Here is a 27,601-nt window from a genome sequence, read left to right as displayed (position 1 = left end):
ATTGGATAATTAATATTTATTCTAAAAATATTTTATTTTATATTTTATATATTTTTTTCTAAATTTAATCATGAAAGAAAAAGAAAAAAAATACTAAAAATACTAAGAAAAATACTAAATAAAATCAAAAAATACCAAAGAAAAATAAAAAAGATGGCTCGACTGGCGGCTGAAACTCAGCTCGACTATAGGCACAACAATGGTTCGAAGGCATGGCTTAAGAGGAAATTGACTCGACTGAAGGCTGATTGGAACATGGGTTAGTCAAACGGGTTGGCGCTTGATCCATTGTTGATCAATAATTGTACTTTATACTTCAAGATAGTGCAATTCTTGGTGGAATGATCGGCAATCCCATAGTGATAGTCACAATGGGTTGTGGGATCATACCATTTGGGGTATGAGGGCTTGGGTGGCTCTACTCGGTTAGGAGCAATTACATGATTATTGTAAAGCTCTCGATACAATTTCGTATATGTCATGAGAATTGGATCGAATACAAGTTTTTCACGAGTAGTTCGTTGCTTTCGTGAACCACCTGTAGGACTAGCCAGATGGATTTGAGGTCGAGGGGAAGGTTGAGCGTCAGGGCCATATGTGACAATCTGAGGTCTAAAAGGGGATTGATAGGTTTGGGGTAGAGTGGCTGCGATTTGGCTAGTATTGGTAAGCATTATTCACAGTGAAATAATTTTGAGAGTAACCCTATGGTGTGTAGGGCTGATAACCCTTGAACTATTATCTATCAAAGCTCACAGCCTGAGCTTCAGTCTTTTTCTTCTTTGGGGCTCTTTTAGTAGATGTTTTCTCTCATTCTAACTTGTCATTCTTGATGGCACTTTCAATAATTTTGCCAGAAATCACCATGTCGATGAAATTATTTGTTGCATTCCCTATCATCTTTTCATAATAGAGAGATTTCAAAGTGCTGACAAATAACACTATAGTTTTTTTTTTCAGTTAAAGGAGGTTACACCTGAGAAGTTATATCTTTCAATCTCTGGGCGTATTCTTTGAATGTCTCATTTGTCTTTTTTTTCATATTTTACAAAGATAAATGATCAGAGGTCAAATTCATGATATGTTGGTATTGACTGATAAAATCATGAGCCATATCACTCCAAGAACAGATGCAAGTTTTATCCACCTGGACATACCACATAGCAGAACCTGTAAGGCTTTCTTAAAAAACATGCATAAGCTTTTCATTATGAGCATGGGCTGCTATTTTTTGACAGTACATGGTAATGTGAGTTTTCGAACATTTTGTACCATCGTATTTCTTAAACTTCGATACTTTAAACTTAGGGAATGATCACATCTAGAACCAGACAAAGCCCAACAGCATCAATAGAACCATAAAAACTAATTCTTTTCATAGCTCGTAACTTTTGTTCTAGCATACTGATCTTTGAGTATTCTTGAGATTCAACCACTTTTGCCTTTTCTTTTTTTTTTCTTTTAACTCATCCAAATTTGAAACTTGGATTGGTTCTACTGTCTTTTCAGTAAAGACAAGATTCTCATAGCTATGGTAATGCCCTGGGTTAGAGGTTGATGCAATTTTAGGATATGTAGGATATGTGAATTGTTGTGGTGGAACCTTTTGTGAAGACTGGGGTTGAGGTGGACCAAAACCAGATGGATATAGAGGGTCAACCACCTCTTATGACGGATGATCATGATGGCTAGTATTTTCTTTTACTCTTTTCCCCTTATTTTGTTTGTTTAGAGCATCCAAAATCTTACTCAGCTTATTTTTTAGCTTTTCCTAGGCTTTTTCTATCTTTTCAAAGCGATGAGAGTTCTTTTGCTCCATTTGTCTAGCTCTGGCCCTTATGTTATATCGATGAGTGAGGGTTTTGCTAGGTGGAGCTATATTTAAACCGTGAGTACCTTAATTGTATTATTATTAGAAACTATGTGCACTATGTTTAGATATGCAAATGTATGCATGAAATGTACTAATATTTGCAACATCACCATTATTGGTAAAAAAAATCTCTATTTGAAACTTTATTTCATAAAATTTCAAAATTACATCCTAGTAAAGCCAAAGCAATATTCTAAAGTCCTAAACATCATCTTTTTTTTTTAATGCCTCATAACAAATTCCCTAGCTTGCTGGTAATGATTTTGTGCCTCCTCTAGAAAATTAAGCAATTATCGCCTTTGAGCTCCCACTGGTTGCCCCACAGCCTTCAAACCTTTCACTTTTTCTTTTATTTTTGATGTTTTATCCGTGCCAACACATAACTAATCAAACAAATGCCTTAGATACATTTGTTTTTTTTGTGCACATGTTTTTTTATAGTTCACTCTGCTTAGCTTACCTTCTGTATTCATCAGACAAGGCTTTTACTTATGCTGTGCATTAATCCACTACCTATTGTAGCATCTGACTATGTCTGTGTGCCATAGCAGTAGCCTTTTATCTTTTTTCCACTCTTACCTTCAATAATTCATTTTCTTTTAAAAGTCGAGTCAGCTCAGGTGTGACTGATGAATGTATCATGTCTAAATCATTAAATAAGGCTTTACATTGGTCTTTTTTTATTCTGTGAGCTTTTGGATTTTCAGCTCTTGAAGCTTTAAACTCTATTCCATTTGTAACTTCAATCACTTATTTTTTTATTCCATTTCGTCTCTTTCAGTTTGGAGCTTTCTCTTAGCTGTTTTCACTTTAAGCAAAAGATTTTGAAGAATGGGCTTTGGAGAGTGACTAGTAACTATTCTTTAGGAAGTAGGATGTCTTTACCCCTCCTTACATGCCACACACTATATTTTGAGGTGACATCATAAGTAAGCTTCCCTTAGTTAACTCGGATGGTTTGCTTCCATGCTTTTTTTATCTTTTCAATCATTCTATATGCCCTTTTATCAGTGAAAAAATTTTTCACTAGTTAAGTCCATAGGTTTCTGGAATGAATTGCTCACATCCAGATTATCTTCTCACCAAAGTTGGGGCATAAGTAACAGCACCCCATAGACCTAGTAAGAACACCCATGATTAACACTCATAATTATACAACACTGTGTCATGACGCATCCAAAGTGCTATCCAGATTATCCCTTGACTATTAAGGGCTTGAAAATAGGAAACCCATTCTTTTTTTTACTTTGCTTAAAGCCATATGCTATAATAAAATTATTTGATTGAGGCACTAGAACGTAGATATGGTTTACGTAACTGGCTTTCTTTACATTCAATGTGACTTTTATCCATACATAAAGCAACTGTAGGCACCCATTGAATCAACTTTTACCATTTCTGTGGTAAAAGTTTAGAGAACAAATGGTTTCTGCCAAAATAGTTGGTGCTACATTAACTTGGTATGCTAACTGATCAACGAAATCTATCCTTGCAATATCAACATATCTGATGATTTTTGGGAAGATCACTAGTCCATATAAAGCTATAGCCATACCCACTAATCCCTGATCATCATCAATATGCCCTTGGATGAAGTCTCACAGAAAAGTTCATGGGATAGCCTTATTTTTACCTTTTATCTTGACACATGCATCTACTTGAGGTAAGCTAAGTCCAAACATTTAGGCCAGCTTTTTACGATAGCCCACCTTATTGGACCAATAAATCTTGTCTAGGTTTGGCAAATCAAAGCGAAGTAAAATCATATACTCTTCTATTGTGGGTATTATGTTTGCTTCATTGAAGACGAAACATTAATAAAAAAGATCCCAAAACTGGATAATGGCCCTAATCAGATTATTGTCCACATCTACCTTGAGCAACAAAGCTATGTCTCCATATCTATTCCCAAATGCCTTTTGCCTTGTCCTACTCATGCATTTTCAGATACTACTTAAGTCGACTAGATCATTTTGTTATAGCTCGAGATGAACTTTCTTGGGCAATGATGAGATAAACCCTTCAGGCAAACAATTTTTTTAATTTTTTTTACCCTCTTCTAACTTGATTTTCAATTGATGGGTAGACTCACAATAAACTGATTTAGACTTTGGTTGCATTTGGTTTTCCATGGATGTAAGTATAAGATCTGATTTATCAATACATGATATCTGGCAAATATTTCCTATATGAGAATGATGCAAATGATAATGTTAAAAATATGATGTATGAAATGATAATGAAAATGATGGATAGAATGCTATGGAAATGTTACAGATGCATAAAAACAAGCAAACTGGTTAGATAAGCAAGTTATTCCTTTTTATGTCCTAATTTTGGGTTAGATCTATTGATGGATAGGAATGGTTTTATCTTAAGGCTAGCCTCTTAGGGGTGAACTATATGCAGGCTTAGGTGATTTTGATCACTAAAGCTTTCCAAATTGTTTCTTCCATCATTTTTCATTACAGACTAGTAAGGCATTTCAATCCTCACTCATCACAAGCTACAAATGAAAGAGATTCAATTTAAGTGGAAGTATTTCGCTAGCCATTATGGAGATTATCATCTCATGAGAGCATAAGTACTTTACTCTCTCCTAAAAGGGATAAAGCTCAGGTATAGAGCTCATGTAATGCAAATGCATGTGATAGTGTGTTTAAAGGAACATATAGTTGTCAACCTCATAAATCAAATAATAAATAAAAAAGCAAAAAAATGTTAGTAAACAAATAATTATAATTTAAAACCATTAAATCAAAGAATAGGACAAATTTAAAAGTTTATGCCTTGACTCTCTATGGCTGTCCCCAGTGGAGTCGTCAAACTATCATAACATATAAATCTATAAATCTATAGCTAGACTTAAAAAATGGATGGAGTCATTACCAATCTTTTTTAACTAGGTGTGATTGGCCACCTAAGGAATTTATCTTTTTAAGGAGCTCTTAAGCTTGACTAAGGATCTCTAAAAGAATAGGTTCAGTCTTCTAACCAGAACAGGGTTCGGGAGTTCGATTACATGTGAGAAAGGTTATAGCACCCTCACTTGTCCATCCAAAGGATGGTACCATATTATTTTAAATTTATCTTATGGTCTTGGTTCTAATGGTTTTAATGTTGAAATATTGAAAATAATTTATAAGATTATTCCATCAATCTGATAGAACTCTTAAAAATATTTTCTCACCTCAAGAGTATTTAAGGATCCCGTTTATTTCCTTGAAGAGGCTTCATCATCGAAAAAAAATTTTTTAATTTTATTTTTTGGTTGAAAATATATCTAATTTTTCCACCATTTGGGCTAAATTAAAAATATTTTATTGTTTTGAATTTCTAAATTTTTTCACCATTTTGGCCTATTTAGAAATTTCTTTTAATTTTTTTCTTGGAAAGAAAATAATATGACATTTATTTTTATTGAAATTTCATCTAAATTATTTCAACATTTGGGCCAAATTTAGAGAAAATTTCTCACATAGAGATTTCTTAGGAATTTACCATTTGAAATTTTTAAGAATCTCATCCTTGGATAATTATCACATATTTTCAACCAAATTTTATTTGAAAAAGAATACAATTATTTATATTAAAATTTCATCTAAATTATTTCACCATTTGGGCCAAATTTAGAGGAAATTTCTCACCTAGAGATTTTTTAGGAATTTACCATTTAAAATTTTTAAAAATCTCATCATTGGGTAATTTGTATTTAATTCCAAAGATTTTTATATTTTTATGTTTTTTTAATTTTTAATTTTGTTTGTTTGAAAATAAATATTAATTATTGTTATTGAAATATTATGTAAATTATTCCACCATTGGGGATAAATTTCTCACATAAAAATTTTATAAAAATTTATCATTTGAAATTTCTATAAATTTCATCATTGGATAATTAATATTTATTCTCAAAATATTTTATTTTATATTTTATACTTTTTCTAAATTTAATCATGAAAAAAAGAAAAAAAAACTAAGCAAAATACTAAATAAAATAAAAAAACCAAGGAAAAATAAAAAATAGCTCAGTTGGCGGCTGAAACTCGACTCGGCTATAAGCATAGCAAAGGTTCAAAGGCACAGCTCAGGAGGAAATCGGCTCAACTAAAAGCTGACTAGAATACGGGTTGGTTAAACGGGTTAACATTCAAGTCGAGTTGGCCTAAACAGAAACGCGCGAATCTTCTAGGATTTCAAACACAAAATTTGGCAAGGCTATAAAAGCCCAAGTTTAAGCTTTCCCCTTCTCTCTCTTTCCTTTCTTATCTCTTCCTTTCTTTATAGAATCGGATGAATTTTGGTTGAATCTTCACCAAATTTTGAAAAACTTCCCAGGAATCAGGGTTGGTTCACCAGACGGTCGTCGAAAAATTTAATCGATACCGAAATATTCATCAGATTATGGGAAACCTCACCAAAAAATTCAACTAGCACCAAAAAAGTCATCGAAAAATTTAACCGACACTGAAAAATTCACCGAAAACTAAAAAATTTCATCGAAATCTGAGAAGTTTTCAAATTTTTTTTTCTTTTTTCTCCTAAACCTAAAAATCTTTAAAAAAATTTTTCGTAACTTTTTGTTGGTTGTGTTTTCTACTTCTGATTTTTTTTTACTTCTGTTTCTATGTGATCTATGTTTTTTTAATGATCTTTTTTTGTGTTTAAGCCTCTATTTATAGGCATTGATCAAAAGAATTTCTGATCAATTTTGATTCCCTTTTTTATTGGGATTCAAAAGCAGTCTTTTAGTCCAATTCCAAACCCGCAAACCTTCCCCAAATCCACGATAAAATTTTTTATTTTGTTTTTTTCATTGTTTTCTAGAATAAATAAATATATATATAAAATAATAATAAAATTCAGAATAACAAAAAATAATAAATAAATAATAAAAATAAAAATGACTCAATTTACCTCATAAGTGTTTACAGCGAGGATGTTTCTACACAAAAATATTTCAAAACTCAACCTAAACCCACACCTTCAAGACAAAAGATTTTACAGCCATAATAGAGCAGCAACAACAATAATTTAATGAGCAACAGTAATGTATTGCTGCATTTGAGGCATAGTTGGCATCAATGCGAACTAACACAATCTTAGTTTAGTTTTTTACTAACATTCTGGGAAATGAATTCGTAGATCAAGTGTTAGATAAACTTCTTTTCCAGTAATGATTGTTCTTGTGTTTTTTGTTATTAGAATTGTTTATTAGATATTTGTGTTTGATTGTTTGAAACTTTGAATTTTTTTTATTGTAATAGGTTTTTTAACCTCATATCATCTTATTTGCGGCATCTAGTATGTTTGCATTATCTAATTATGCACGTTAGCATTTATTAGAAGGTTCGATTATTCTCGTTGATATAAAAAATGGACTATTTGATTATCCCTCGACATCATATCTTGAGCAAGAGAAGATTCTTAGATTTTGTGAGATGAAAGAGATATCAGCTTTTGAAATTATTACCTACATGAGGTTAGCTTTATATATTTATTTAAATATTTATTATGAATATATTATAATATTTTTTGTATAAGGGAATGATAATTGAATGTTGACATCATATCTTGAGCAAGAGAAGATTCTTAGATTTTCTGAGATGAAAGAGATATCAGCTTTTGAAATTATTGCCTACATGAGGTTAGCTTTATATATTTATTTAAATATTTATTATGAATATATTATAATATTTTTTGTATAAGGGAATGATAATTGAATGTTGTTTTCATCATGCAATATCTTTTATAGAGGTGTGAGGAAAAGACAAATGATTGATATGTACAGATCCATTGACTCAAATTGTAATAGTTACGGTGCTAACACTGTAATTGTTAGTGCTCGTTTATTGGCTCAAGCAATGCAAAAATAGTCTAAGTACTTTCTAGTGCCTTATAATCTAACGTATGTTAATTACTTTGTTAAATACTTGATTATGTTTTATATAAGGATTTTATATTTGTTACTTGCTTTATATTCTAACGTTTCATATATGATTATGATTTACAGGGATCATTGGCAGCTACTTGTCATTAAGTTAGCAACATTTACGATTAACTTTTTTGACTCAGGATAAGCAGGGTCAAAGCCTAAATCCAAACTTGTCAATTTAATAAAAAGGTATTCATATTTGTTATGTGAAGTACTCTACAATTTTTTTGAGTGTAATATACGTTTATGAATTTTTTTTTTTTGTGTAGTTCAAAAGATTAGGTGCTATTGATAAAAACAAAAAAATTAATTAGGTTACATTTTCAATAAGTGTAAAATATATTATTTTCTTTATTTATTTAAAAGTAGTATTTTAACTAACCAAAAATTACTTTACAAGATCCTTTTCAACTAGGAATGATAGAATCTAGATTTTATGTCCTCCATTCCATGAGAAAAATTATTATTAATAATCTTATTAGAATACCATAAGATTAGCATATACAAAAACTATTGATACTTGTTTATATTTTTCATAAATATGAAATGCAAATTGATTGACGATTATTCATTCTTTTTCCTTTTCATAGTAGGCTACAAAGGCAAATTTCATGCAAGATGAAATTAATAAAATCCTTCATGACTGGTATAAGTACGTATCAATATTTACATAGTGACAATTAAGGACAGCTAGTGAGAAGTGATGCCATTTATGTATAGAACAAAATATTTGTTGTACATAATACAAATTTGTTGATAAAGTATAAATTGTAGACTTTAACACAAGTCCAAATTTGTTCCCTAAATACAAAAAATAAAATTATCTTATCCATATATGTTGCATGTCATTATACAACTCAATCTATGTTCCATTCGTATCCAAATCCAAATTCAATTTAAGTTGAAAACTATATACATCAATTTAAAAAATGTAAATCAACAATACATAACATATGAATGTTGTAACGATTACAAATAATTTACATGTGTCAAGGAGAAAGAAAGTCAAAGGATTGGTGATAAGCATTACATTTATATAACTGCTTTCGTATGTAATCCTTTCTAAATACATCTAGAAGTGTAAAAAAGAAATTAACTTTTTAACTATCTTTCGTTATGTACTCACCAATAAAGAGCATTTTATCAGTGAACAAACAGTCAATTTTCATTATTTCATTGAAAAGTGATGTTTTTTTTATCACTACTCTCGGCTTCTTTCTTGAAAAAAGATGTAATGCCCTTGATTTCGTTTACAATATCACAATATGCATGTCCTATATTGCTTATAGCTTCAAGCAAATCAGATATTTCGTCATCGTTTATAAAACGCTTCTTACCTGAATACTTTCTACTAATGGACCAATTTATTGGAGCAGTTGAATTTATTTCTTCATCTTTACTACTTTTTCCCTCTTATATGCATAATGGGGCTCAATATTTGGAGAGCTAAAATTAGCACCTAAACCAACATTTACACAAACATTTAATGATTCAATTGAATCAACTACTATTTTAACCCTCTGACCAGTTGCTCTGTCTGTTCTAATTATAGTAACAAAATTATTAAAGTGAGAAAAATATTTGTTTCTTAGCCCTATAGTATGTCGATAACTTTATATAAAAGATAAAACAAATACGTATCAAATATTTTAAATAGAAATCAACATTAAAGTAACTTATATGATATTGGAAACTACTTACCTGAACCCAGTTATTAAAAATTAACTTTTCAATAATGATACATTTTTTCACATCATTTCATTCAAATCCGCTAACTAGTTACATATTACAAATCATATAATATTGCCTTTTTAGTAGCTTAACTCTAGACTCGATGTGTGGGTTGACTTTAAGGTTAGATTAGGGAATTAGTGATTCTAACATCTTTTCAATACGTCCTAGATATCTCATTCTGAATGTTCATTATTAACTTTTCATCTAGGATCATCTACCAAATAATGTAGGCATTGGACAAGATATGCATCCTTCTTTTTTTGTTCATGAATGGTTACCTTCTGATGAGTTGTGTGTTTTTTTTTTAAATATTTCTTTGAGGTGTTGTAGAAGTGGCATCGATGAAAATATTTTGCTATCCTAATTATATGGTTAGGCATTCATGCAAGAAAATACATATCAATTGATAAACCAAAAAAGATGAATATATAATTAGTCCATAAGTAAACCAAATGACACTAAAAACAAAACAAATATTATAAAAAATAATAATCAACAAAATCATACACTCATCAAGAAAAAATTCAGGATAATATATTATAAAAATGCATAAAACACACTGTACACTATATCATAGCGTACAAACATAAACTTAACCAATACAACATAAAGAAAAAAAAAACTAAAATGTCTTTAACCCTGAATTTGCAACCAATTGGTGAACACCTCATTTGTCATATTGTTTCTAAACTGAATCCAAGCATCATTTAGCTTAACATGTTCAATTAAATTATATTCAGATCCATGTGGTTGGCTATTACTTTTTTCAACAACATTAATTTCAACTGGGTTGATTGTCATCTCATACCTAATAAAATTATAGATAAGGCAACAAGGAAAGGAAAAATGATTTTACAATGTGTTTTTATTAGATAAAATGACTTCTCCCATAAAATTACCCATTTAGCTTTCAATATACCCAAACATCTCTTGATACAATTTCATACTTGATAATGTTTCATACTGCAGCATTTTTAGGGTGTGTCAGTTGGTGTCTTGGCCTTCAATCATTCAGATGGTATTTTTGATCTCTATAAGATGTTAAAAAAATCTTCTCCATTTGTGTATCCGGTATCACACAAATAGTAATAACATATTCTAGTGTCACAACATTAATTAAAAATATGTGTTTAATGCAAAACTAAAACCAAAATATTCAAGCTAATATCTTGTGAGATCTTTAACTCATTTCTACCTGTATGACATCTCTTAGCACTCTGCCATTTGATGTAGAACCTTCCTAGCCAAGTAGAACATATATGAATTGCATTTTGACATGCAAACACCAAGCATGTTGGTAGCAATTTCATTTTTTCTTGTCCTATATCTAGGCTTATCAACTGAATCTACATTCACCTTTATGTATGTTCCATCTGAGATATCCAAACAACCTTTGAATCATTTTCATCTATTATCTATTAAATTTTTTTGAATTGATTTGGGTTTTTTAAACAACAAAGAGTAGAGTGTCAAAACAAAATTCAATACAGTATGAAATTGCTTACTAATTGTCTTTCCAAATCTCGTAACTTGACATTCATGGCCTTATTTTTTGTATGATGGACAATGATGTGGAGGAAGTTACTAACTATTTTTTCTATTGACATATTTATAGATGCCTATAATCTTTCATGTGATTGAAGCAAATAACATAATTTTATAAAAGTACTCTTATCCATTCTATAATTATCTACACACTGTTTATCGCTCTAAAAAACTATTATATTTAAGTTCAACTCTTTAATCTATAACCTATCATAACAACTATTAGTATAAGATATTCTATGTCTTTTTTTATGATTTATTGCATATTCTACAATAATAATTAACAAGTTTAACATAGTACCTAGCTATAGACATGGTAATTTGTATTTTCGTGTTGTGTCTTGTATCATGTTTGACATATATAATGACACGAATTATTAAAATACAAATAATACACAAATTGTAAAATGTGTTTAAAACCTAAACATGAATACAACATGTTTATTATTCATATTATATGCGACACAACATGATTAACATATGTTAATTAATTCGTTTAAACACGACATAAATAAACATGAATAACACGAATAAACACGAATAGACAAGACTAACATGGATATATACGAATAGATATGATTAAAACTAATATATACAAAAACACGACTAAAATAATAAATAACTATAAACTATCCATCATTTACAACTTAATAATCTTGGTATATTACTTGCATATTAAAAAGAATAGAAAAATTTGATACCAATTTAATATATATATATATATATTTAAATTTTAATAAATATTAATAACTATATTAGTTTTTAGTATCAAATTCAAAATGATGAACTACTAAAGATTAAAGAATAAATTAATAATTTATATGACTAGTATTAATATTTATATTCAATTTATATTATTAATATAAAATTATATTTTATATTAATTATTATATGAGTAACATAATTAAATGTTTAAAATAATCTTTATATGTTTATATTAAATTATAATAAATATAAAAAATGTATTAAATATGTTAAACATGTACTCATATGACAAGATTAAATTAGATATATTTTTAGTGTCATGTCACATGTAAAACATGTATCCATGTGGCACATTTTATCTAAACATTTTTTTGTGTCTTACATGTATTTAGACGTGTTAACACGTATAAGACACGAATTGTGTCATATCAAAATTCGTATTGACATGAATAAATATGAAATATTTTTTAAAAACACATGTACAATTTTTTTTGTGTTGTTTTTGTATCGTATCATTGTGTCGTGTCTAAATTACTAGGTTTACCTAACTAGTTCATGTGCAAGATAAACATATTATCATTTGCATCTTCTGTCTTATTGATAATGGAGCCATAATTGTATAGATTAAATTAGTAAAGGTTAATGCTGAAAACATATGTTAACAGTAAATATGAGCAATTCTTACATGAAAACTAAAAACCAATCCACAAATATGATTAAAAAAATAAAAAAATTGTAACAACATAACATATGTAGATTAAATACTAAAAAAAAAGTGAACAATACATATGATAGATCTACATATTTTTAATCAAGATATAAACGAGATGTAAACAAATAAAACAAGTACACATTTCAATCAAACTAATAATGAATAATAGATCATGATGTAGTTAGAATAAGTAGACACACCATTTGTTGATAAATAGAAGATAAATTGAATAGAACGAAAATGAAATCGAAAATTGTGCCGATGTTGGTTGAAACAGAAAAGTTGATGCTAAAGATCTTTTGATGTTGTTTGAAAAAATTATAGTAGTCTTTGTTATTGAACAAAGTTAATGACTTCAAATAATGTGTTCCTTATGTCAATAAACACAGTAATTGATTCTTAATAAAATTAAACTTTTATTTGATTAGACATATAATTATTTGTAATGTTAGAAACTTTATTTTTGAGAGGAAATTCTTAATTACTGCGTTTGCAATAAAAAATGCTATAAATAAAATCAATTACTACATTTTATCATCCTATTGCAGTATTATAGTGGAACAATAATAAAAATAAATTACTTGTCAATTATTGCGTTTATTTCAATATAAATATAGAATTAAAAACAAATATTGTGTTAAAAATTGCTAATATTTTACAAGTTATCAATTCCTACATTACCATTCAAAGTAACACAGTAATTTAGTGCATTATAAAAATCTATTTATTGTAACTATAAAAAACAAGAACAGATCAAATATTGCCTTAATGTTTAAAATAATGTAGTAATTGAGTGCGTTATAAAAAAGTTTTTTACTTAACAATAAAAAAAAAATTACAAGCAAATATTGCGTATATGTTGAAATTAACACAATAATTGAATGCCTTAATCAAATACTGCGTTAATTTTTTACATTAACGTAGTAATCGTGTGTGCTATAAATTTTTTTTATTTGTAAAAAAAAAAAAAGAATTGCAAGCAAATACTACATTAATGTTGAAATTAACCCAGTAATTAAGTGTATTAATCAAAAACTGCGTTCATTTTTACATTAAAACAATAATTTAGTATGTTATAATAAATTATTTAAATCTTAAAAAATTCAACACAAATCCCATGCTATGTTAATGTTTAAATTAATGCAGTAATTAAGTAGGTTAAAAAAATGATGCGACAATATATGACAAGTACGAATCAATCATTTCATTAATGTTTAAATTAACATAATAATTAAGTATATTATAAAAAATTATTTTTTGCGATAATATAAATAGGTACAAATCAAATACTGCATTAATGTTTAAATAAATGTAGTAAATAATAACGATTAACTGCATCTAAAAATGTAGTAATGTAGTATTTTAGTTGGAAAAAAAATTAGCACTCATTTTTAAAAAAATTTAAGAAAAAAGTTATCACAATTATTGCATTTGTTTTCAACAAATAGAATATTTGATGTTTGAAAAAAAAACAAAAAATTGATCATACATTAATTTCTAAAAAGGTAAAAAAGATATAAATAATTTTTTATTTAGGTCAAGTATGGGACAAAAGTAACTTTTCTCCCAAAATCTTAAAAAATCACAAGAAGAGGTAGGTTTTTGATTCCTAGACTTTGGGTACTATTGAAAATCTAATATTATCCCCAAGAATTGATACCTTATAATCAAACGTGAGAATTTGATTGCCCAACAGCAATATTCCAAGGAAAAATCTGAGATTCTCCCCAACCAAATGCCTACTTATAATTTTTAATCTTATCAAAATCAATATTATTGTCTATCCATCCAATGAACATTTCTTCCTATAGTGACAACAATTATCACATGAAATTTTTATCTCTGATAGCAACATGTTTAATCAAATGCTATGATAATCTGTCCAAGTTAATTTCAACAATTATGTAATTAGCAAAGTCCAATTACCATTTTTGACTTCTACATCACACAATTGTCACCTAATTTTTTTATTTACAAAAAAAATTACAGTTTGAAAATAAAAAAGATATTATAGGTATTAAGATTTAAATTTTAAATTTATTGAATATCATACTTTAAAGATGATTTCATGAATAAACTGAATTAAGTTCTGAATTTAATTGTAATGAAGTTTTTCTTATTTAGGTTTTGATAAAAAAAAAAAAGAGAAAAGCCAAATATTATGGATGATGTAATTATCTTCACTTTGTATATATCTTTTTTTCCTCTTAATTTTTTTGAATGTAAAATTCTGGGGGTGTATACTCTGTATGGAGTGGATAGACACTTGAAGAAGCCATTCCTCACCACTCATAACTAAATCTAATCCTGCACATTTCTTTCCACCTAAAAGAAAAATACACCTAAACCCCAAAACTAAAAATGCACATTCCTCCATTCTTCTTCCTTCACCACCATCTATTTTTTTTTCTCTTTCAAATTCCATGGTCAACAATAATTCATCTCAATAGTTCTCTTCATATTCTCTTTTCCTAATTCATCATCTCTGCTTTTACTTTATTCTATAAGATACGACTCCATTTTTTTATTTACCTTTTGCCATAAACACCACTTGCCCAGAAGCATTACTTTTACAGAATCATCATTCCCATGTTCACAAACATCATTACAATGAAACTAATCAACTATCCATGAAAGAGAATCTTTTGTTGAGCTACTTTCTAAGTTCCAATTAGGCTTTATTTAAGCTTAACAAAATCTAAACTCACATACTTTTTTGTAAGTATGTTTGTTTTTTTATAGGTAGAAGGTGAGAAAAAGCAAAAAGGTCAAGGAATCCAAGTTGAAATACATTAAGAGGATTTTAAAACTAATGAAGATAACTTGCCTTGAATAGCTCAAACATTTCACATATATTCAAAAACTACTTTTACTATAACTATATGCATAACTTTTACAACATTATGTGTTCCATTTTTTATAAAGTCTTTGGGTCAAGGAGTTAGCTTAAATACCAAGTTTTTATCATACGCAACACTTTTATTTAGATTTTACTTGTCTTGGAATATTGGTGCCAATGATATGGCTAATGCCATGGGAACTTCAGTGGAATTACATGCATTTACCCTACCTCAGGCTATGTTGATAATAGTGATTTTGGAGTTCTTTAGAGCATTATTGATAGGAACTCATGCAACCAATACAATGTAGAAATGAATTTTTATTGCTAACGTGTTTTAGGGGAAAGATAATATGCCTTTTACAAGATTGCTTTCTTCTCTAGCAACTATTGGTACTTGGTTACAGGTGCTTTTCTTGAGCTTCATCTATTCTAAATCTCATAATTTTGATAGAATTTTTTTTTATTATTTTGTTGATGGTGTTTTTAAGATGTCTTAACTGAAAGTTAATGGGATGCTTAACATAAAGTTAGGAAGTAAAGAGATAAGATGATGAAATATGTGTGGAAAGCTTCAATGAAAGAAAAGTTAGAAAATGGGAGGTCTAGTTTTGTGTTACTTTCAGTACCTGGCTTCTGACCTAACTTTAATGTGAGATTAAGGGCGATGGCTTGACTAAAATAGTTGATAGTTGATGTTTCTATGTAAAGCTTAAGCAGGGTCTACATAAGTAGATGGAAATTATAATTTAATAATCTCAAGTAGGCATGACCTCAGGCAAATTGGATGCTAGTTGGTCAGTTCTGAAGTGACTACCTTAACAAGTTATTATGAGGTCTTGGGCGAGTCTTTTTTTTTTGTGAAATATAAGCCATCTCTTAAGAGCAGATGACGTGGGTTTTTAGGCATACTTTGCTTAGACGACTCAAGAACCCAATTGTATTGATCAAGTTTAGATCATTGATTAGTTGACTTAGGTGTAACAATTACTTCTAGGTTTGAAATAGGTTATAAAGTGACTGCCCTCAGACTATTATCCAAAGCCTTAAAAGAAAAGAAAAAAAATGAGAAAAAAATTTTTCTTTGGCAAGTGGTCATGGTGGCTTGGCATGGTGACATTTCCACTGAAGGTAAGATAAACGTCTTTGGCATGTAGTTGTGCTAAGATGTCCCTTTGATGGAAGGTAGATATTTTTAGCAAACTCGATTACTAACTTGTCATGCTAAGAAACAGTGATTTTCTTTGGGCAAGCCAGTAGTTTGGTAGAGTTACAATAAGTGGGGACTTGGGAAAAATTTTTTATGAAAGTTTTGTATTTATTTGTGGAGCATAAATGGTCAGGATGTGTTTGGTGGGGCAATGTGATGATAAACATGCCCATGTTTCTAAGAGAGGTGACTAGACAGGCTATATGTCACACTTTCTATGAAAGGCTATCGAATACATTTAGTGGGTGCATTTTTTTAAAATACACCATTTTTTAGAGATAAATGAAAAACTTTTTAGAAGGATTTAATTTTTATACATTTTTTGGGGGATGGTTAAGAAGGCTTTTAAGGCTAATTAATTTTAAGGGTAGGTGAGGAGATATTTAAAGGAGTTAATGTACATTTTGTCCATGAACTAATGGCAATGGCCTGAAAATGTGCTGTTTCAAAAGGTGCTATTTTATATCCTTCATTTGGTTGAGCATAAGTAAGAGATCTAAAATTCTTCAGTTTTTCACTTTTGTTTGCTACCTTTAAAAAAGTATTTTTATTTTTGTATTCTATTTTATCTTAGTGTGAACTTATGGTAAAAAGAGAAATGACCCTTAAAAAAATGTTATTGTTGAGAGTTTTGATGAGAAAAATAAGTCTACGATTCTGGGCACTAACACCAATAACCCAAATAAGGAAGAAAAAACTAAGGGGGACCAGAAAAGTAACTAGACACAAGATAGAGTCCATTGTTTCACTTGATGTTGGTCATTTTCATTGTTGTAGTGGACCAAATTATGTCAAACACGAGTTTCTAGGCTTTTTCAAATTCATTTAGAGTTTTCAAGGGTTTATGTTATTTTATAAGATTTTTAGGGTTTTAGTTTTGATGTTGATGACATATGTGTCTTTAAGTTGATCAAGCACCCTAAAATTTTAATAAAGAAGGCAAACCAAGAAATTGATCGTCGTCCCTTAATATAATGACTACCTACTCGCTGAAGTCCTTAGTGACATTTTAACGAGTAAAAAAAAATCATCATTGGCCAATCTACAACCTTATTTCTGAATATGGGGGAATAGGAAAGGTGTTGGAAGAAATGGTGATTATCCCAATTTTATAGATCTTCTTCCAATTTTACATGTTTATGAATAAGGAGGTAGAGTCCCAAAATGTTTGATAAGATGGAATTTTCTTTTGAAGACTCCATTCTGTAAGGCCCTACTAGTATAATATACTAGTAATTGATTTTCGTTGACCTCATTTACTAATATTGCTGCCATTGTTTCATCAGAAGCTATCAGTTATACATGCAAAAGTTCACTAAAGATAGGGCTGGCAAGTAGAAGTGATGTTTAGAGATACTATTTGAGTTCTTCGAAGCCTTACTAGCAATGTTCATCCTATTTGAATCTAGCAACACTTTAAAGAACCTTGATAAATGGCAAACACTTATCTACCAACCTGGACACGAACCTATTAAGGGTTACCACTCGCTCTGTTAATCTTTGTGTCTCTCTAGTAGTATGTGGAAGATTTATGTCCAAGCTTCTTATCACTTTCTCAGGTTTGCCTCTGTGCCTATGTTAGAAATCATAAAACCTAAAAACTTCCCTGCCCCCATGCCAAATGTAAGCTTGTTAGGGTTTAACTTCATGTTGTATTTTCTTAAGATGGCAAAGGCTTTCGTTAGGTCCTATATGTTTTGTTCTAATAAAAGGCTTTTCCTTAGCATATTATCTACATACACCTTTAGAGATCGCCCAACTTGCTCTTTAAAAATCATATTCACCAACATCTGGTAGATGACCTTTGTATTTTTTAACTAAAAAGGCATCATTGTATCGTAAAATAGACCATCCTTAGTGATGAAGGGCATTTTTGCTTAATCTGCCCTTACCAATTTGATCTGGTTTTACCTTAAGAAGGCATCCATAAAACTTAAGTATTTATGACCCATAGAAAAGTCCACTAATATATCCACTAAAAGTAGAGGAAAGCTATACTTAAGGCATACCTTGTTTAGATTGTTAAAGTCTACACACATTCTTCATTTACTATTCATTTTTTTCACCAAAACTACATTGACAAGCTAATTAGGATACTTAATTTCCTTGATATATCCAGCTACCAATAGTTAGTCCACTTCTTCTCTCACTACTTGGAATCGCTTAAGGGTAAACTTTATCTTTTTTTACTTAACCAGTTTGGTAGCTGGATAAACATTCATATGATGAGTAATAATATATTCATTAATACCACCAATATCTGCTGCAAACCATGTAAAAACATTAGCATTCTTTTACAAAAATTTATGAAGCATACCCTTTACCTTAGCATTTAAAAAAGAACCTACTTAAATGGTGAGAACTAGGTTTGAGAAGTAAAGTTGGACTGGTATGGTTTGCTTGACAATGTGAGCCTTATGTTCTCTGGTCTCATTTTGTGCATCCAGGTTGTCAATGCTCAAAGTTTGGGCTAAAAATGGGTTTATAACATAGATTAATGGTGAATAATGTGTTTTAGGGTCTTCTATAAGTGGAGATGGAAATAGGTTGGTGTTTTGGTCTTCTTTCTGGGTAACTTAAAGGCTTAAAATGTGGCACTAGTGAGCCATCACCTATTTTATTTTCATGTACCCTAACCCGATAGGTAGCAATCATCATTTTGATTTTTTTCATCAATGGCTTGCTAAAAATTACATTGTAAGTGAAAGGCTAATTAACCATTAGAAAGTCTGCTAGTATTGTCAATACGTGTTCATCATTCTCTATTGTAATTGGCAAAGTGATAGACCAATTCACTATGATAGATTGATCAATAAACCCAAATATAGGCCTAATGGCTTCAAATCTCCATTCATAAGTCACATTTGCTTAAAGGCTCGATACTGAATTAAGTCCACCGTACTACCACAATTAACTAATATTCATTGCACTTGATAGTTGGCTATTATTGCTGTGACAACTATTGGGTTGTTGCCATTGTCTACCAAGATGTCAATATCATCTTCTGAAAATTGCTTTTGTTAGTCCTCAACTCTCTATCTCCTAGGTGCAACATCAATTGCCATTACACTGAGCAAATGTGATTTGTGCCTAGATTTACTATTTATCTAATCTTCAGTGGCCCTCATAATAACATGAATAATGGCCTAAATTAGGCACTTACTTGCAACTTTCTCCTAATGAGCCTTTTCTATTTGATGGGGTAAACCATCACCTTGCTGGTTGTTTATTACTTTGTGGTTTTAGCCGGGTGAAGGGTTATTGCCTTAAAGGGTTGGTTAGGTGTTCATCATGCTCTTCCAACCTTTCAATCGCATTTTCAAGAGCTACACACTTATCAGTAGAATGCTTTTAGTTGAAAGGTAGCTGCAATGTCCTTTTTGTGAGGGTTATTTTTTTGAGAGATTGAATGAGGGTCTACCTTGATTGTTTCTTTGGGTGGAGTATTAGGCTAGACGCTCTGTAATGGAATTTAAGGTTCTACTTTGGTTTTGATATTAGTTGGACTATGTTTAAAAGTTTCTATTATTGCTGTTGTTATTATGCTTATCACTTTTTTCTTATTGGTTATGGGCCTAACGATTGTCATGAAACTATTGGCTTTGTGCACCAGTCCACCTATTATCTCTTCACAGATGTTTTTAACATTGTTCATGTCATTCAACCCTATCAACGACCCTAATCTCTTCAGCTTTAGGAAACTTCTAGACCCTTGCACAGACTGGTACAATTATTTTGGTTTTTTTTTTATCAAAGAATATCTTAGGTGGTCATACCTCACCCCAGAGGTAAAGGCCTAGATCGCTCATTCAACGTTAAGATCTTTAATCTCTAAAGTAGTGGTATTGAACATTTTCAAGTAATGCCATAAAGTTTCTTTAAGTTTCGATTTTATGACTACCAAACTCACAGAGGAGCATACGATAGCCCTACTGCTTAGTAAATGTGCCAAGAACTGCCTATTAAGGGCATCAAAACTATATATGGTGGTAGGAGCCATAGAATATAACCATGTCTTGGCCTTTCCATATAAGGTCGTAGGGAAAACCCTGCATTTCATTGTATCAAAAGTGTTGTGTAGGTTCATATATGTTTTAAAGTGGTTCAGGTGATCTTCTAAGTTAATGGTCCTATTATAAGTGTCATTTGGTAGTTTAAGGAAGAAATGAATGTTAACATGTCTGATAGTACGGGTGAGAAGGTTGTGATCATCTTTAAGCCATTGGAAATCTTTATTTTTTTCTTTTTTTGATCTTATCTAGTTCCTTACGTAGGATAGCAACTTGTACGATTAGCTTATTTTCTAGGTTAGGGTTTGCACATGTTCTGTTTAGCATCAGGTTTTGTGTGGTACGATCATAGTGGTGGGTACTATCATATATGGTTTGGGGCTAGGTTTCTTCAGGGTGGGTTAAGTATTGAAGTGGTTGTAGTGGTTCTCTTAAAAAAGATGCTAAGCTTTCTTTGGGGTGGTGTCATTATTGAAGGGCTATTGTGACATGCTAGTACTATTGGATTAGTTTTGTTGAGTGGCCACTTGGACATTTAAGAGTTGTATTTGAGCCATAAAAGCTCGGTAAAAATCTAGGAAAAGTTGCCTAGTAGGTTGATATGTTGGTATCTATGGTACTGGAAGTAAGACATGTATAGTGGAAGTTACAAGGAGAATGTTTGGCCATAAACTGGCATTAATGGGTTGTGCAGATAAGGCATCTATGTTGTGGGTAGTTGAGGAATATGGTTTGAAGGTCTAGGTGCTATAATGTGGACCAATGATGGTATCAGTGTTACAATCAGAGATAAAACTCCTATTAAATTTTGATAAAAGCCTAAAGGCTATGTTTTCTAAGAATTTAAAGAAAGTGGATAGTCGGTGAATGGAAAACTATAAGTAGGTAAACTTGGTGATGGAATTTGAGATGGAATTAGTAAAAAAGATGTTACCTCAGTAGCAGCTACAAGTTAAGTAGAAGCATTAATGATGGGAGTTAGAGTCTCAGCGAAATGTAGTTGGTTAGACATGGCATTTCCCATAGACAGCACCAATTGTTGGTGTGTTTTTAGAATGTCTTAGCTAGAAGAAAGGACAGCAATGACCTATAACTAGAAAACACAATTAGAGGGCACTAAAATTGTTACTCCCAAGTGTGCTCTGATGCTTAAGTCAGTGGGATGCTTAAGGTAAGGTTAGGAAGTATAGAGGATAGAGATGGTGAAATGTGTGTAAGAAGCTTCAATAGGGGAAAAATCAATGAGTGTTAGGTCTAGTTCTATGTTACCTTTAGTACCTGGTTTCTCACCTATTTTTTGTGTGAGATCAAGGGTGATAGCTTGATTGAGACAATTGAGAGTTGATGGGATATCTATGTAAAGCTTGAGAACGGTCCACATAAGTAGATGGGAATTGCATTTAATGATCTCAGGCAAGCATATGTTGCATTTAATGATCTCAGGCAAGTTGGATGCCAGTTAGTTAATTCTGAAGTGATTGCTTTAACAAGTTCTTGGCGGGCCTTGGGTTAGTCTTTCCTTTGGTAAAGGGCAAGTCCTATCTCTTAGAGTAGGTGACATGGTTGTTTAGGTGTGCTTCACTTGGGTGACCAAAGAATCCAACTAAGTTGACCAAACTTTGACCATTAATCAATTGACTTAATCATAACAAGTTTCCTTAATCTAAATCATGTTATAAGATTCAATTACTAAAGTTGGAGACATACCAATATGGCAAGATCATAAAAAAATTGTAGGAATGTGAAGGAAAGAAACCCATATACAATTACCTTAATTGCTAACCTCATTGAAATAAAATTGGAAGGAATTGATAGATTTAGCAAAGTACTTGTTTTTGTTGCCTCTAAGTAGATCTGACAATCTAAAACATAATACGGTGATACGATATGAATACGATATAAATATAATACACAGCTTAAAATTTTAGTAATAATTATATTTAGATTTAATAAAATAAAATAAAAATATTTTATATTTTCGTATTGATATGAATTATGATACATAATTTTCGTATAAAATATGATATAAATACATAAATTTTAATATTTTACATGATACGAATACATAACTCGTCAGATCCACCTCTATGCGCACATGGCAATGTACTTCAAATTCCTATACTTGGCCAGTGGATGTAACAGTTGGCATCCCTTGCAACCAGTGTTGTTAAGGAAAATGCTTTCCACAATTACACTCTATTCCTCCTACCTCGTGCTTTCCACTCTGTATTCTTATGATACTGAGGAAATTAAAAAATTTTGATGATTAAATTTTACCTTAAATCTTGATGTGCCAGCACTTTTGCAATATCTTCGTAGTTTTCTTGTTTCTATATGATTCCTGCGATTGCTATCATCAGTTTTGAAGAGATTGCGGCAGTAGAAATAAGATGGATTAATGTAATGATTACATTAAAATTAATTGTCAAATATATGTTTAGATATAAAAATAATGATAAGATATATCGTAAGAAGAAAGAACGATAAATTAAAAATTATATATAATAAAAATTTTAAATTATTTAATATTTATAAAATAAATACATAATTGAAATTTTATTAAATTATTTTTATGTTAAATAATAATTTTATTGATAAATAATTTAAAATTAATAAAAAAAATAATATATCAAATAATATTTTTTACACAAAATTATTTCATAATTTTTAAATAAAAAATCAAGGATTAACCAATGAACCAAAAATATTCTATGGTTAAACCACACAAACAATGCCGCACCATGAACTTCCAAATATGTGTTCGGTGCATTCTGCACAAATTTAGATGCCAACCGCACTCTACTGATTCGGTTGCATCCAAATCAAGCCTGGGCCGTTAGATATCAGGAAATACCAGGATGAGAGAAATATTTACTAAGCTTAGCAGATATTATTCGGTTGCATCCAAATTTATATTCGGTTGCCTTGCGGCCGTATACTCTAATTTGCTTTTCCTTTCCGTTATCCTTAAAAATCCAGCAACTAAGAGCCCATTTGAATTAAAACGTTGCTGCGTTTCGTTGAGTTTAAGGATTTTTATTTATTTATTTATTTATTTTGTGTAATTGCACCGTGAGTTGCTGCTATTTGGATAACAAAGTCATGGTATTATTGTGTCCAGATTGGTGGGAGACCATTTGTCCACTGGTGGGAAGAAGTGTGGTGCGTTTTAATATCACTTGTGTTAGTTGGTACGTTTCAATTATATCGAATATAATATATTTAAAAATAATTTTTTATATTAGATTTAATATTATAAAATATTAGTTATTTTCATTAATTTCGATAAGTTTCAGTTAATTTCGGTGAATAACTTGTTTCGATCGATACATGAATATAAAATATATTTTATAATTTTTAATTTATCTTTTATTATTTGATTATTTTTAATCTAATAAAAATAAAATTAATTGATAAAATAATTTTTAAAAGTTAAGTTTCTCTATTTTTTATTATAATTTTTATTCTTTTATATTTTATTTTTTCGAACCAAAGTTTATAAGTATTTTAATCTCTTTCAAGAAAATAATTGTGATCCCTTTCTAAAGTTTAGCAATTATAAAACCAAGGTTAATTTTTTATATCTTTTTGTTTTTATCTTAATATTTGTATGAAAAATACTTATTTAAATATCATATGATTAGATTAAATATTTAAAAATATCATAAAAATTTATAATTTTTTTAATGTTTTTAAACTTATTTATTTGATTTTTGAAGATATTGTATATTTGTTTTGAAATTTATTAATAATATTATTATGTACAAGATCATGTATATTTATACTAAATAAAAAAAATCACAAATAATATATCAAAACAACGGATACCGGCATATACTACACTTTTAAAAAAAACTTAAACATTGTCCAATATGGTATTAACAACATTGATGATAACTCATCTCATCTAATTTTAGATTTTTTTATCTTTATTCATATTCTTTTATTACAATTTTACTCATATACTTGGAAGTTTAAGATTAAAACACTTCAGTGAATTTAGAAAATAACATTTAATTGTTGTTACATTATTGTTTTTTGTCTAATTATATCCTTAAATAATTAATTTTTTTTAAAATGCTCTTTAAAAACCTTAAACTTAATATAAATAAATAATAAACAAAAATATTCATCTAAAATTAAATAAATGAATAACACTTAATATAAAATTAATATTAGTCATTAAATATAACATGGTAAATAAAAAAGTTGAGAACTCAATATATTAAAAAAATCATTAGATATATTACTATCATTTTTATTAATTTTTATTTATTTATTAAGAAAATTTTTATTTGATATAAAATAATTTTAGTAATTTTTAATTAATTATTATTTCATAAATATCAAATAATCTAAAATTTTTATTATATGTAAATTTTAATTTAATATCTTTAATAATGTTTTTTAATACTTCATTTTACTATTACCTTTTTATTTATATTCAAATATATATTTTATCATTGATTATAATTTTATTATTACAATATTTAATTTTATTATTATAATAATTAATTTTATTGTTATCGTTATTTTTAATCTTATCAAAATTTACTTTATTTCCATTCAAGTGAATATTAAACTTTTTTTTAAAAGGGCCCGAGATTTTAACAGTGCCGAGACATTTTGCATAACTATTTTTATATTGGGTCTTCAAAGGACAAATAAAATGCATAGACATCGTTATTATCTGTTGTATTTTCATTCGTATTGGACTCCAATTAATGTAAACTCATTTGTGCTTATCATTTGTCAACAAATCTTATGGAAATTAATTGCTCATTGCTCATCCAATTGGGACAAAAAGAGAGATATGGCGGGTTAGAACTTGTTCTAGGACACGGGTAGAATATACTGAAGAACAATTCTCTAGGAAGTTCAACTGCTAACCCTTTTTGATAGGATAAAAAATTGTAATCTGCTGCTCTAAGCATTATTTGTCTGGACTCTGGAGCCATGGAATTCGTCTGTAACATATGTGTTTCACTGGTCTCCTACGGAATATATGTGCTTCACTGTTCCTCTACGTAATTGTTGAACCTGTACCAATCTTATTGCGTTAATTATTTGAGACCTACGACTAAAAATTTGCTGCCTCCTACTCTCTCCCTATTTTCTCTTTTCTCACGGGAAGGAATAGTGGATAGGAATGGTAATTTTAGACATGATGTGAAAATTATAAAAAAAATGATATAATTTAAAATTTTAACAAAATTATATAAAATTTAATAAAAAAAAAATTGTATTTAACATGTTAACATAGATTGTGATCTCATAATTTTTGTGTTTAACACAAAACAGATAGACATATAGGTAGATAGCAAACTCCATAGATGGTAAAATAATGGGGTGCATAAACTTCTCCAGAAAAACTGGGAAGACTTGCATGCTCCAATGAGTTCAAGAATCCTCCAGCTACTCAATCAATCACCTTTGGTAATGGGGGTAAGAAAAAGAAGTTTTCAGCGATCATAAGAGCTCTGGACTAAATGAAATATATATACTCACTTGTAGCTACACATTTCCTAACAGGCAACCTTTTAACTATGTAGTTTCTCTTTCGTTTAAGGCCTTACTCTGAAAGCAGTTGCCCTCGTAACATTTGTATGCTAGTGCACTCTCCGCTTTTTCCTTCTCGTCTTTCATTATGTATCACTTATGTATTACCCAGGTTGCATCATCATATGGTTAGCCAGTTTCCACCACGCACTGTATAGTTGGATCAATGGTTGGATTTGGCCTGGTTTATGGAGGAGCTTGCGCTGTTTTCTGGAGCTCATTGGCAAGGGTAACTTCATCGTGGGTTATCTCACCTATAATGGGAGCAGTGGTGTCATTTCTAGTTTACAAATGAATCCGCAGGGTATGTTCTTTTTCATTGGAATATTAATCAGCCTAGCTTCCTGTTTTTTCCTGGTGATTACAAATTTTCCCGTTTCTGGGGTAAATGTTGCCAAAATTTTATATTGCGTCAAGAGGACGTTTGAATTTCCTTAAGTTCTAGAACAAAAGAAAAACCATGTGCAATTGTAAGTGGTAGGGGGGTTAGCTAGCTATTTAGAGGAGGTTTGAACTTCATCGAGATGTTCCTCTTGTTCAGTTGCTCTAACAACCTGTTTTCTTGTTTTCTTAGTTTGTTTACAGTGCTCATAATCCTAGACAAACAGCAGCTGCGGTAGCACAAATTGCGGTTTTTCTGGGTGTGACTGGGATTTCTTTTGCAGCCTTTCCATTAAGAGCTTTCCGTTAGCTCTTGCTCAGGCTTTGCGCTGTGGAGCAGCCGGTGCACTCCTGGTTTACGAAATTATCAAAAACCAGCTTGGTCATCTCCTGGTCAAATCCACTTCATCACACTCAGAGCCACAAGCGAATACTCCTATGAATAAAAATCTCGGGCTTCTCTCAGGTGGCTCAGGGCCTAAAGGCACCCAACTGGAAATAGTTAATGGGGTCTTTGGATACATGCAGGTGTTTTCATCTTGCTTCATGTCATTCGCCCACAGCGGAAATGATGTTTCCGACGCAATAGGTCCTCTGGCTGCTGCATTATCGATTCTCCAAGGAGATGCCACCGGAAGTGAGATCGTTATACCAAATGATGTTCTCGCATAGAGAGGATTTGGAATTGTAGCAGGGCTTATGATGTGGGGGTATCGTGTGATAGCAACGATTGAGAAGAAGAAAACAGAACTCACGCCAACCAGAGGGTTTGCAGCTGAGTTTGCTGCAGCTTCTGTCGTTCTCTTTGCATCAAAGCTGGGATTGCCAATCTCAGCAACCCATACTTTGGTGGGAGCAGTCACGGAAATTGACTTTGCGACCGGGGGACTAAATAATGTTCGAGCAGAAACCGTGCGAGATTTTGACGTCCTTTGCTATGACGATCCCACCACCTCTTTCGGTTGTCTACACATGGATTTTAACCAAGGTTTTGTCATAAATTTTATGAACTTATTCAACAACTTTAAACGGCTTGATGCATGTGATTAATCAAAATCACTCATCTTTTCTCAAATTAATTTGTAGAATTGTTATCCC

General features: G+C 30.4%; 1 pseudogene; it reads left to right on the top strand.

The window, feature by feature from the left end:
* The first annotated feature begins 153 nt into the window (after positions 1 to 153).
* LOC111289007 (inorganic phosphate transporter 2-1, chloroplastic-like) lies at positions 154 to 27,512 on the top strand (annotated as a pseudogene).
* The last annotated feature ends 89 nt before the right edge of the window (positions 27,513 to 27,601 follow it).

This window comes from Durio zibethinus, chromosome 4, assembly GCF_047325235.1.
Source record: "Durio zibethinus cultivar Kanyao isolate XHJ-2024 chromosome 4, ASM4732523v1, whole genome shotgun sequence".
Lineage (NCBI taxonomy): Eukaryota > Viridiplantae > Streptophyta > Magnoliopsida > Malvales > Malvaceae > Durio > Durio zibethinus.
The sequence above is the reverse complement of the archived record's forward strand: the minus strand, read 5'-3'. Positions and strand labels throughout refer to the sequence as shown.